The sequence below is a fragment of the Triturus cristatus genome, chromosome 9 (assembly GCF_964204655.1).
Source record: "Triturus cristatus chromosome 9, aTriCri1.1, whole genome shotgun sequence".
NCBI lineage: Eukaryota > Metazoa > Chordata > Amphibia > Caudata > Salamandridae > Triturus > Triturus cristatus.
Genome location: NC_140592.1, coordinates 649,320,887 through 649,334,560, shown reverse-complemented (window position 1 = coordinate 649,334,560; position 13,674 = coordinate 649,320,887). Strand labels below are relative to the sequence as shown.

The following is a 13,674-nucleotide window of genomic DNA, read 5'->3' as shown; positions in this document are numbered from 1 at the left end:
AATCGTTTTCAATCTTGAGATAATTATATAATAAGAACCCCCCCTTTAATGTGGGTTACAGTGAGATGTTCTGGGATATCTATTTTTGAAAATGTCTTTGGTGTTAGGTTGCCTTTCCTTCTCATCTTTATCTAGATGTTGTTCTTTGTAAGTTTGATACAGATGGTGAACATAATTGGCAATTCGAGATCCACGCAGGAAAGCACAGCAAGAAACGGATTCACATTAACAGACAGGAGTGGTGCTTATATGCATCTCCACTATATCACTTGGCTGGCGCCTAGGAAAGAAGCATCTATCAGAAATATGTCGATGAAATGTGCTCACTATGCCTGGCTGCAAAGTCATTCCTCCGCGACATGGTTTGTTTCTACAGCTCAGGAAGTTGTGTGGGTGCAGCTCAAGGACAGCTATGTCTTCTGGGGCACCACAGGGTGTCTCCAACCCTCACTGGACACCGAAACCTCCAGTGCTGACAGATGTCCAGTGTCATCGCCCTCTGTTTTCATATGGAATACATTTCTGAAGAGGGAGCAGACATGTCAGCAGCTGTGCTGTTGATTAGCATATTGAACATGTATGTACATTCCTCTCATCTAAAGTCGCAATTATTCTTTCACACTGACAACTCCAAGGCGTAGGCCATCACAAAGTGGAGTAGATAAAGTATTTGTTCACTGAGATGAGTGAAAACATAACGTATCACAATTACTAGAATGATTTTCACATAGCCATTCAAGCACAAGTTAGATTGTATTATGACTATGTAGCAGTGCTTATAGAGGTGGGTATTTTATGCAGGACTTTGGCAGGGCAAACAGGTATAGTTTATTTGTTAATCCCTAGGGCCATCAAGTATTTGCCCAGTTCAAAAACCATTGCTCTAAATGTTAGTTCTGGCCACTCTCAGCTGGGCCCTCCTTGAAGCTAGAACCCTTTTCTTGACCTGCATGGTACACAAAGCTCTGGATTTCTGCACTCCTTTCTGTATAGCTGAAAACTCGTCTAAGGAAAATACCACTCACTACGCAACTCCGACATTCTTCTTCTTGCAACTGCCATCTCAAACAGTCTTTATCTGGCAGCACACCCAGATTATTTATTTGCATTTTTATACAGCATGACCCACACCCAGGAAGAGTAGCAGAGTTATTTAATAATTAGAAAAACCATTACAAGAAGACACAAGAACTGTACACAACTGTACATATAATAATGAACTGGAAATAACTGTTACCTCAATCAGGATAGAAATACATATTTACAAATCTTAGTTAGATTATCAGGTTCTAATAGGTGACTTTTTTGTGGTAAAATATGAGGGATCAGCAAACTCCACACCATAGGGTAAGGTATCCAGTGTTGTACTTGGCAAATTAGTGGAAATAGTAGGATCTTCAGCTCATTTTTGTTGGTTCTAAAGTCTAGGTTTATTCTGATGGCTATAGGGATGGAGTTCCAGAATCTGGGTGTGCTGCCAGATAAAGACTGTTTGAGATGGCAGTTTCAAGAAGAAGAATGTCAGAGTTGCGTAGTGAGTGGTATTTTCCTTAGACGAGTTTTCAGCTATGCAGAAAGGAGTGCAGAAATCCAGAGCTTTGTGTACCATGCAGGTCATGAAAAGGGTTCTAGCTTCAAGGAGGGCCCAGCTGACAGTGGCCAGAACTAACATGTAGAGCAGTAGTTTTTGAACTGGGCAAATACTTGATGGCCCTAGGGATTAGACACACAAGAAGTATTTAAGAAAGTGACAAAATGGCACATGGGCGGGAACCACATTTGTTCACTCCATCAATTGCTTTTGTTGTTCTGCTTGGGCAAAGTATGCGATGGGCCTATGGATTAGGTTCCCTTAGCAAATATGAGTGAGTCTCTAACTGACCCAGGGATTGAGAATATACTAGTTCCTCTAACCAATTGTTTACATTGTATCTCTTCGATCTTCATTTCTGAGGAAATTTAGTGAATTCATGGCCAATGTGGGAAGGGCTCACTACGATCAGTTATAACTACATTGTCACATTAAATGGAACTGTAGACTGCATATTATTGTTGTAGTAACTCCTTGTGACACTGCTGATTCTAGTCTGCATTGTGCTGCCTAGCCTTTTTGGAGTTAATTTATTGTATTCCGTTTTTAAGGTTTGACCATTGCATCAATGTTTAAGATCAACAACTGGCAGAGGTCTTTGCCTAACCATAGGTCTTTTTTAAAAAAAAACGTTTTTGCTGCTACTACAATTTGGTCTTTTCTTTTTGGTATGGTTGATTATGATTTTACTATAATGGATTTTAAACTTAAATGTAATTGTATGTATTTTTATGTGATGTACTTTTAAGACCCCACTGTTAGAATATATAGTCCACGATAACATGATGTGAACAGACTTTCTGGTTACACAGAGTGTACCATTCAGAGAGGCCTAATGTATTTGGGAATGCCCACCAGAAACGAGTTACCATAATCAATCCTAGAGAGGGCCAGGGCTTATGCTACAGACTTAGGCCCTCATTTATGTAGTAATAGTAGCTTTACTGTACAGTTAATTAAAACTTTACAATGTTAAAAACGTCCATCATAAAAAAAATCATTAAGCTTGTTTTACACATGTAATTTAGAGTAAAGGGATGAAGGTGTTTTAAACCCTGTAAAATCAACAGTCTCTGTTACGTTATCTGGGTAGTCCTTCTCTGAATATAAAAGGTCGGTTTGACTCTATGTACTGGTGCATGATTTTGGCTTCGACAGATCCTTGACAGACTGATCCATTATTTGATTGACAAGCTGTTACGTGCTGTTTTTCACTGTGAGATATGGCTAGCTCTTTAGTCTTCTGGCCACTATGTCAAAGTACTTTGTAAGTCTGCAGTTTAGCTGGACCTCTTCAGGATTAGAGCATATCTTCACAGCCTGCCTGCAGCTTGTTATGCCCTTTTGGCTCCATAATATTCGGAGTAGGGCGCGTCTTATGTGAATCAAGTTTGGGCAGATACAGATTATGTGTATTAAGTCCTCCTTCCCTGTTCTGCAAACACGGCAAAGATGTTCTTCTGCTCCCCTTTTCCAAGGTGCCAAGTGAGGGAGGATTGGTAAAATGCCGAAGATCAAATTTAGAAATGTATCTTTTGTCTTCCGCATGAGACCCATTTTCAGATAATCCTGCGGTTTAAGAGCTTTGCCCATCCATGTGCCCTTTTGGCCAGAGTTTCTTTATCCTCTATGGATGATATCATTTTAGTTACTTTTGTTACCACCTTTTTGAAGCTTTTGTTGTCTATGGATGACTCCCAGAGATTAGTTAATTCCACGTATTCCAGTGATTCTAGTAGATACTTCTTGGCGGGAGAGTTAAGTCGAGTTGACAGTTCAGTCCAGAGGTGGGCGTTTAGAGATCCTTGCTCCGCGTCTCTGATTTTGCGCCAACTTTTTATGTAGGCGCCTCTTCTCTCCACCGTTTGTCTCTGGAGACCAAATTCGAGGCGGGATTTGGGCAGGGGATACGTACTTCAGCAGATGGAAAATTGTCCTGTATGCCCTGCTGATTATTTTATCTAGAGTGGTCGCGTCTTTCCCTTGCATGAATTCACTGCCGTATGTGAGCATTGGCTGTAGACGAGCTCTGATCCCCTGTAGAAGGGAATCCAGTGATCAATCGGGGAGAACTTTCTTCAGGGGCTTCATTGAGATGTAGAATGTTGTGCCCTTCTGTCGGATGGCCTCTAGTTGGGGTTTAAACGAGCCTCTGCTGTCTAATAGTACGCCAAGGTATTTATAGTTGGTAACTCGATCTAGCCTCTGTCCATACAGGAACCATGCGAGTTTCTTTGTTTTTTTATAATTCACTAACATAACTTTAGATTTATTTAAGTTAATCTTTAATGCGTTGTTTATTGAAAATGTGTTGGTGGTGTCCAGGAGATGTTGTAGTCCAATGGGGGACCGACTTATTAAGACCAAGTCATCTGCACTTAGGAAGTTTGATAGCGAAATGTCTCCCAACCATGGGGCATTTGATTTGGTTTTATCCAGTTCTCCGGGTAGGTCTGCGAGAAAAAGGTTAAACAGCATGGGGGCTAAGACGTATCCTTGTTTTAGACCTTTAGTGGTGTTGATTTGCCTTGAAAGGTGCGATCCAGATCCCAGATTAATCTTGACCCAAGTGTTGGTGTGCAATATCAGCTGTTTCAGGAGTGGCCCAGGTATCCCCCATTTGCCCAGTTTCTGCCAGAGTTTAGTACGGTCTACATGGTCAAACGCTGCGCTGTAATCTATGAAGCATAGGAATAGCGAGCATTTGGCTGTCTTGACTGCGTCTGTCAGTAGAGTTAGCGCCATGATGTTAGCCTTGACTGCTGCAGAATCCGGTTTGGTTTGCTGGAATGATGTGTTTTGAGGTTGCCCAGGATGTTAGTTCCTCCAGGAGGAGTCCCGCATAATACTTTGCCTCTGTGTCGATTAAGGCGATGAGGCGGTGGTTACTAGGATTACTCCTTTCACCCTGTTTATAGATCTTACTTATTACTGATCCTCTCCAGGATGTTGGACATGTCGCTGTTTCCTTGATTTCCAGGAAGACTGTCGCCAGTGTATCGCTCCAGAAGTCAGCATCTTGTTTGTACAGTATTGGCGGGATTCCATTGGGGCCAGGAGCTCCTTCCAGTTTCCCTTTTGATACTTGTAGCTTAATCCTGGCCGCAGATACTTCGTGATTTGTTTCTTTCCTGCCCGAACTTAGCTTAAGGCTTGTTGTTCCTTCCTCCTCCAGAGTTACAGGTTTATGCAAGGTCTCCACCTGATTGGTGTAATTGTTTACTTCTTGGTTGTTTATACCTATTTTGTTAACCCTTGTATTCGTCATGGTTGTCTGATTTTTTCCTCTAAGTTGGTCATCCTCTGGGTTTTTGTCTTTGAAGTGGTTTGATAGATAGTGTGCCCTTTCGGATTCAGATATATGAGAGTTTATTCCATTGTGACCTAGCCGTTGACGCTTATGGATTGTTTTCCAGAATCTGGCACTGTTCTTCTGTTTTGAGTCGTATATGATTTTCACCCAGAGTTCCTCGTTCATTTGCCTTTTCTTTTCCCAGATCATCTTATTTTGCCGAGCTTTTAGGGATCGCAGCTCCTTTTGCAGGGCTTCGTTATTCGATTGTATGCGGAGCTGCCTTAGGATCTGATTTATTTTCCATTTTAGAATTTTTATCTCTGGTGTGGTTACCTTTCCTAATATGTTGGAAGATGTATTCCCTTTATAATTTTTTTTACTCTGTGGCGTTTGTTACTCTGAGTTCTATTACAAATTCTTCCCAAGCCTCTATTGAGTTCGTTGGCAAGCTTGTTTTCCGGTGGATGATTGTTTTTGCATTGATTGTTAGTTCGTCGACTTTGTTGATATAGCACCTTATCCGTCTGAAGTTGGTGGTATACTCTGTGTGTGGTAGGTGGTCACTTTGACCGTTTACTCCAACCTTGAATGAGCTTATAAAGTCAAACAGTGGGAGCGTTGCGAGTGTGAAGTCGAGGTGAGAAGAAGCAGTTGAGGAAAAATATGTAAGTGCTGGCGGTGTGTCCTCTTTCAATCGACCATTTAGTACCCTCAGATTTAGCTGCTACAGATCTTTTAGTAGTTGACATGAGGATTTTGTTTGCTTGTATGGGGTAGCTGGGGCTTGATTTGGTATTCCCCATGCAATGTTAAGATCCTGTGCTATTTCGTCTTCTGATATTTTTCCGAAGAGTTGAAGATTAAAATTGCCTGCCAGGAGTAAGTTCTCCATTTCCCTTTCTTCCATGAGTCTTACCAGTGCGCTGACCAGTTCTTTTGCCCCTTTTGGTCTGTGTTTGGGTTGTAAGTATATGTTTATTATGTATAGTGGTTGGACCTCCTGGTTGTTTTCGATTGTTTTTGCTATTGCCTGCATGGCACTTGGAGGAGTGATTGTTACCTTTATCTCTTCCATTGTTCCTATTGTTAGTATTGAGGCGAGTGATGCCAGGCCTACTGAGCAGCGACCAGAGGATGAAATTCTAATGGCAGGGTGGATTTGAGTTGTGTATCCTAGTAAAGGTAGCCCTTTCTCTTCCCAGGTTTCTTGGAGTAAAATCAGATCGAATGTTTTTAAATAGTTTGTTGTTTCTGGGTCGTCCAGTTTGCTAGTCAAACCGTTTATATTCCATATGCATATTTTAATGTTTGAGGTTGCAGCTTTTGTAGGAAACTGGCCTAGTTCACTATGTCACTTTGTTTCTCCTACAGTTATTGTCCGACGTATGTTTGCCCGATTTGGGACGGGTGGTAGGGTTGTTAGGTATGATGAGCTACTGTTAGGTCCTGGGGAGTGACTACATGCTCCTTTTAGAATCGATTTGACTTTTTGGGAGTGTTTTTTTTTGCATTCTTCTAAAAGCGGGGTGGGGTAAGCATTTTTATTTCTGGTTCCAGCTTTATTCCCCATTGGGAGCATCTGAGGGTTTCCCCCAGGGCTTGGCCTGCTAATTCATTTGTTTTCCCTACAGTCTTTGTTATTTCATGGCCTTGTTGGTCTGATGGAAGGTGAAATTCGATTGCAAGTTGGTCTGTTGTTTTAATGTGATTTAAGTTTTCAATTGAGTTAATGAGTCTTAGTATGTTTCCCCTGTTTAGGGTGTCCACTCTTCCTCTGGATTTGAATTCGGGGATAAATAGAATAATGTCAGACTCGTTTATTCTGGGGGTCGGTGTGTGCTGATGTGCAGTTGGCACATATTGTTTGACCCTGTGTGAGGGCTGAGTGCTGTGTGATTTGTCATTATTTTCTGTGCAGACTCCGTGATGATTCTCATTTACTTGTTCGTCGGCCGGTTTGTTCATGCTATGTAGATTAGGCATATAGTCAACAAGTCAGCTTTCTGCGCTGCCGGAATGCACCATATTTATGCAACACTATGCATTCCTGTACTATCCCCCTGCACAGGCGCCGTTTAAGCAGTCTAGCACCAGAAGAGGCACCCTAGCACCATAGTGCAAGGGTGCCCGTGTTGTCGGCATTATTGTTCCTAGAAAGCATTTTCCTCTTTTTATGTGTGCTGCACACATAGAAAGAGGAAAAAACACAGAGAAATAAAGATATTTCTCCTCGTTATGACTCACCTCGGGTAGCAAAAGGATTTGGTGCTTCCCCAGGTTTACATGCTCTTGTAAATCTGGGGCAGCATCAAACTCAATGAGTGTTGCGTGGGAACACCCACCACAACGCCCATGGAATGCCTCTCGAGTGCAGAGTGAGGCAATGCAGCCATTTGCGCTGCCTTGCCTACTACATAACTATGAGGTCATTCAAAGTCACGCATGGTGACTTTGAGTGGCCTCATAGATATGAATTTTTAATCTGCGCTGCCAGAGTTTCACAAAAAGTGATGCTCAATCACTGCAAGAGGCTCGTAAATATGCCCCATAAAGTCATCTTCACAGATGAAAGGCTTGATTCCCTTGAGACACAAAAGTTCATGTTAAGCATTGTTAGCTAGCAAATGTATGTGCTTGGATACATTTATGTTTTCTCCTACATGAAGCACAAACATTTTAGACACTAAATGAATGTGGGCTTACAGTCAAACAAATCAAGGGAATTGAGCCATGTTTGTACCAAGATGTTGCATTGTGGTTGGAAGATCCAGAGGAATTCTGTTCTGGTAAATGTAGCTTTAGAAGGACATCCAGGACTGTATGTTTGAGAGAACAGGGGCAAGGAAGTCAAGGAAAGATACATCATCAGACGAGGAACCTTTCAACTAAGCTGAGTGTAGTTGTCATAGAGAGGATAGCGAATGTTGGTTTGTAGCAGTAGATCAACAAGTGGTTAAATGCACAAGTTAAAGAGAGTGGTCAATACAACTGAACTTTGTGGGACTACATGAGAGAGCTGGAGGCGAGAAAGAATTTTCTAGTTAAAGTGCTTGTGGTTTTAGGTGGTAACTCACCTGAGAATGGTTCCACTGAATTTTATTCAATTTTCTAGAGTTTTTATGAGAGAGGTGCTATACTAAAGACTGCAACACAAGTCAAAAAGAAATCGAAGGCATGAGTTGCCTTTGTCCAGGTAGCAGAGGTCTATGATTTGAAACATACTGGTTTTCGTGCTGTTTGGTGTTTAGGTTACCTCAAATCCTGTCTTTTGATTGTGCCATCACACACAGCCCCCGCTAAACCCACTGTCACCCTATTGGCCGTAAGCATCCTTTTCTATAAATGTGCACTCTCTATTTCTACTCTTCTACCTAAATGGATGTCTAAATACCAATTAAGTCATTCTCTAAGAAGCTCCATTTCCCCCTGGCCACACTGCACTTGAGCCTCCCACATTCATGTCACTTCTGCCTCCTCACACACCTTACATTTACTTACTACAGGCCCACAGGTGATGCTACCTTCCTCTCCCCCCTTCCAAAGGCATCACTCTACCTCCCCACCCCCATGCATTGATTAATGTTTTAGATTTCTCTTGGATAATGCTTTGTATCTTGTAGTTAGTTTTGTTAGGGTTCTGATTTGAGTCACATGCATATATTTCACCTACCTGGCTGTGGGATACTCTCACCCTCCACATATTCACAGACACAGCCAGTGGCCTACATGTTCAAGATCCGCCCTCCATATAGACATAGACGCCCCAGTGGCCTACATGTTCAAGACTCCTAAGAACTTGTTCTAGTGTCTGAAGTTCATTTCAACAGATAACCTCCACCTATGGCCTGGCTCTCCAGCAGTGGTGTGCTGTCATCGCCATGCGAGGTCATTTCAGGTTTTTTTACATCGCCCACCTCAAGGAGATAGGTGAGCTCCACAATAACCTTGTCTGCGAAGGCCTTTAGCAGTCTTGTGTGCAACATGAAGGGGGGATCTTCAACATGAAGTTGCCAATGTGGCAGCCCCCCTCTAGCTCCAAGTTGTAAAATAGTCTCTACTGGCTGCTCAATGCCAAGACACAAAGTAATGGGGGATGAGGAAGGTGAATGGCACTGGATTGATCAAGGTGCTTTGTGTGTAGTGGGGTGCCCACACTACACCCCCTTCTGTTTCCTGGGTGGTTTGGACGGGATCAGGATGATACTGTGTTGATACATCTTAGGTGCATGATTCTGTGACCCAGCTCACTGATTTGCCAGGAAGAAGATTCACTCTTCAGTGTACTACACAGGACTTTCTTTCAGTTACTTCATGGTTTCCGTGCATGCACAGTAACATTAAAAGTGAAATTAGTGCATGTCCCACTTCCACACCAGTTATATGAATTCAGCAGAGCGTGTTGTGCCATAATTATGCTACGCAACATTACAACCGCTGATTATCAACTTTACATTTTCACTTAATCCATAACTTCCCTTTTTACTGGGTCCTCAAGATGGGACAACTAAAATGTATTGAGAGGGTTACAGTTGTGGCCATTTATTATGTTTTCTTACTATATATACTGCTCCTATCCAGTCCATCATGTAAGAACCCCTTTTGTATGACTGAAGTGTTTTATATCATTAACCGAGATACTTACCAATGTATCATTTGCATTTTACTTGTTGATCAAAATGTGAACCAGTTATAGCTACATAGGCATCTACAAGCATTGTCCCCTCAGCTCAAAGTGCCTTATTTAGAGTTTGGTGGACTGAGTACTTCATCACAGACAGGGCAGTTGTCCCGTTTGTTGTACTGAAAGTGCATTTGAATCTATGGCACTGTCTCCCATCTGCCACATTTTGATGGAGTCCGCAGTCCACCAAACTCTAACTAAGGCCCTTCGATTCTACAAGCAAACCTTTCCAGTTGTACAAAGAACATGCAAGTTCTTTAGGTGGAGAGGTCCTTGAAATAAACATGCAATATTGTTTTGACAGAAATTCTCCCACTTTCCCTGCTTGTGGAATACATGTGCTCATGAAAAGCACACACTTAGGGAATAACAAAGTCTCCTGAGGAAGTGGTCCGCTGAAAGCGCACAAAGATCGACAACTGTATGGGGTGTACAGACAGTGTGCATACTCACCAGGCATGCATGCACAGAAGAAGTGTTCTATTTTAGGGTACACACAAAGGTTCTTGGTGAATGCCCTTCTGAACAATATATATTTCTGGAGTAGCCAAGATCCTAGAGTTGAATCACACTCATGTAGTGCATTTGCTCAGGGAACATGCATGCTTTTAGAGTATAATCATTCCTGGAGTACACAGGCACCTTGACTGCATAAGGTTCTATACTAGTGGACAATTCATCATTTCAAACAAAACATAGAAAAAAGGTTCATCTAAAGAAGAGCACCAAAAACAGAGAGGGTTGTCCATACTCTACTGCGTGCTCGTCCTCTTCCATCAGGCACTCGACTGACCTGCATGAAAAACCAAGGTTATATTTAGAGCTATAATACTAAATTATTATTCACAGTATCAACTTTTACATTCCTTTATATGTAATTGTATTGGGTCGCACTGCTGAATAAAAGCAAAGAGGTCAGTTGCTTTAGAAAACACTACCTTCTCATTACAAAGATTCTCCAAATCAGAGACACAATGGGCCCCGATTACAATAAGACATGGTAATACAGAAGATGGTGCCTTCACATAGTAATTGTACATTTTCATATCTGGTCTGGGGACTAACATAGGAAAAGCAGTGTTATTTCACAGTTGTATGCGTATTTGCCTAAATTCTGGCCCATTTTCTGGGCCTATTTCTACAGGCTTTTTGCTGGTGACCATGTTCCTGGAAGTAGTGGAATCCAATGTTGGTCATAATCGCTTTAGTTACAGGAGTGCACAGTAGATAAAATGAGGTAAAATACAAGTGAATTGGTGAGTTATTTTAATATGGGAAAAAACAGAAGAGAGTATGTGGGGTATATTATACTTGACAGCTGATGGAAATGTTATCTCTTTCATTGACTAATTCATTGCCTTTTAAAAAAAAGATACAGGGGGGCATGGCCAAGATGGCGGCTCGGTAGGAGGCGAAACTCCGTCCCTCCGGCCTGCCGATTCTCAGCATTGTATGTGCCCCATCCCCTGGTCTTCAAACAGCGGAACACTGACTGGTTCCAGATTGCGCTTCCTCCGGCGCTACTGAGGGGACATCTGACGGCCGCATATGCCCTCCTGACTGGGCTCCTGCTGGGACCACGACGGAGCTCCCGCAAGCGAGGCACGGGTGTGGTGGCGCACATGGTGAGACCCAAGTGTGCTCCATGGCAGCGTTGTCCAGACTAGCCCCGGAGCACCCGATCTGATTGAGCGCAGCCCTGAACGCATGCCGGAGGTCCTGGAGAACGGGCTGCCCTCACGTTACGGGTGTGCGAGGGCGACCCGGGGTGTGGCCTGCCAGGCGCCTGCCATTTTGCCTCCTCCCCTGCTCTGGCCGGGCCCGCACACTGGTGGCTGCGGCGCCGGTAGTCTCGTGCTGTGCCTCACGGAGCTAGAGAATGCTACCTGCCTAGCAGCCTGTGCTGTCTGGTGAGCGGAGTATCGCCCAACACACTGACGGTGCAGTGGGACTGCCCGGAAAGGGGTTTACCTTTAGCCCGCCATCTTGCCTCCTTGCCTGGCCTAGCCGAGCCTACAGACGAGGGACTGCTGAGCCTGGACCCTGGGGCTCTCTTCACATGGAGCCCGTGTGAGCGACCGCCCTGGCAGCCCACCCAGCCGTGCGCAAAAATTGGCGCCCAACAAAGCTGTGGACTATCCGGAGAGTGGCGTGCCAGCCATCTGCTCACCGGTGAGTGCGGCCTTCACCCCGACAGCGAGTTTGCCAGTGCTTGTCTGACACCTGCACACGGCAGCGGCGGTGGCTCCCGAGGCCTGGCGTTGCCCAGGGGTGACAGCCCAGCTGACCATTGTCTCCTTCCCCCAGGCTCCGCTGCTTATTAGGGGCGGCAGCTGAGGGGTTCGGCCCGCTCTTTGTGCATGACTGACTTCCAGGCACCCCACTCGGTTGGTGGTGGGAGCTGCCATATTCGTTGCCGTCCACCGCAAGCATTGGCACCCTACGAAGCTACGGCTCGCTGGGTGTGCTCCACGCTGGACAGAGGCTGCAGGTACACAATTGCCTCCTGTGAGAGTGGTATATGCCAGCTGTATTCTACAGATACAACACAGCCTCCATTAAACAGCCCAGCCAGGACCCCGGGGGTACATGTGGGTACCGACCGCCTACAGGACTACAGAACTGCGGGCCTTCCCTAATCGCCTTCTCGTTCTCAACTAAACAAGATGGCCTCGGCCCGAGTGAAAAGGGAGAAGTCCCTCAAAGAACTGCTACTGAAACAGTCCAGCGGCCCAGATGCGTCCCAGGTAGCGCCCAAGGACCAGAGGCACTCGGACTCAGCGGAGACCGGGAAGGCCCGGCCACGAAGGCCTTCCTGATGGAACTGTTGTCCGCCATTAAAGAGGACATCCTCGACCTGAAGGACCAGCTCTCGGCAGATCTTAAAGAAATGCGTCGCAATGTGGATGAAATGGGTGAAGGGTTGGCCGTCCTGGAAGAACATGATTTGGCGCGAGAGGAAGATCTGCACCAGCTGCAGCAGGAAGTCCTCCGGCTGCGGGATCAAAATCTGGAGATCCAGGCCCACGCCGAAGATTTGGAGAACCGCTCTCGAAGGAACAACATTCGCATCCGTGTGGTGCCCTGGAGAGCTGAAAGTGATAATCTTCGAGAGTATGTCCTGTCACTCTTCCGGCAGGTGCTGGGGGACGACTGTCCGCGGGAAATCCAGAGGGACCGGGTGCACCGTGTAGGCCTGCCCAGAGGTGAGAAACCCCCCCCCCCGCCCGATGTACTCGTTTGCGTACATGACTTCCAGCTCAAAGAACAGATCTTGCGCAAAGCTCGAGCAGTTCAGCCGATCCAGTTCCAGGGGCACTCACCGGCCCTCTTCCAGGACCTTGCAGCGTCCACCCTAGCTAAAAGGAGGGAATTTCGAGGGCTCACTTCCTACCTTCACGACAAAGGAATTCCATACTCCTGGGGCCATCCCTTTCACATCATCTTTAAACATCAAGGGAAACTGCAACAACTGCGCTCACTCGCTGTGGCTCTTGATCTACTGGGGTTGGATGCTGACACGCACTCGGAACGGAGAGACGGCCCCAAAGACCAGGCCACGCGAAGACCCCCCTAGATTGCAAATTGTTGGTAAGCCGGCAGCCTCTGCAAAGCCAGACCCAGAGGAGATGGTGAAGGAACGTGAGGCAGTGATCTCTTCCCTCTCTCAGCCCCACGGCCGTCCGTGTTCCCCTTGAACACCCCAACTTGGATCGAGGGGATGGAGGTAATGGCACGAGGCCGGAGGGGCACAGAGGAAGACTACCTTTCCTTTCTCAGCGGACTACTCCTCCACGGCCTACTTTGTTTTGTGGTATTCCGCCAAGGTCATGTTCCCTTTTGGTCTTTCATACCAGACGAACTTATGTCTATTGTTCTTGAGGGTTGTTTTCTGTTCCCCCTACAGACGGACTCATGGCTACTGTTCTCTTATGGGACTGTGTTATTTTGAAATGGTTTTTTTTGTTGCATTCTTAGTGGGGTTTCTTTTGGGGATTTCCCGTATCAGGCACTGTGATTATGGCTCCTCCTTGCTCGCCCTCGCACTCGCCAGCCCACCATTCGCACAGCACTCTCTTTGCCCTGGGAGCCTGTCTCACATACTCA

At 45.2% G+C, this 13,674-nt stretch overlaps 1 long non-coding RNA gene across 1 annotated transcript in view; it reads right to left on the bottom strand.

Moving 5' to 3' along the window:
- Positions 1-13,674, bottom strand: part of LOC146798438 (uncharacterized) — a 58,788-nt gene that overhangs the window by 38,091 nt on the left and 7,023 nt on the right. Inside the window, exon 2 of the long non-coding RNA XR_014969161.1 lies at positions 10,319-10,360. This is a non-coding gene — a long non-coding RNA (uncharacterized LOC146798438). The remainder of the gene's footprint in view (positions 1-10,318; positions 10,361-13,674) is intronic.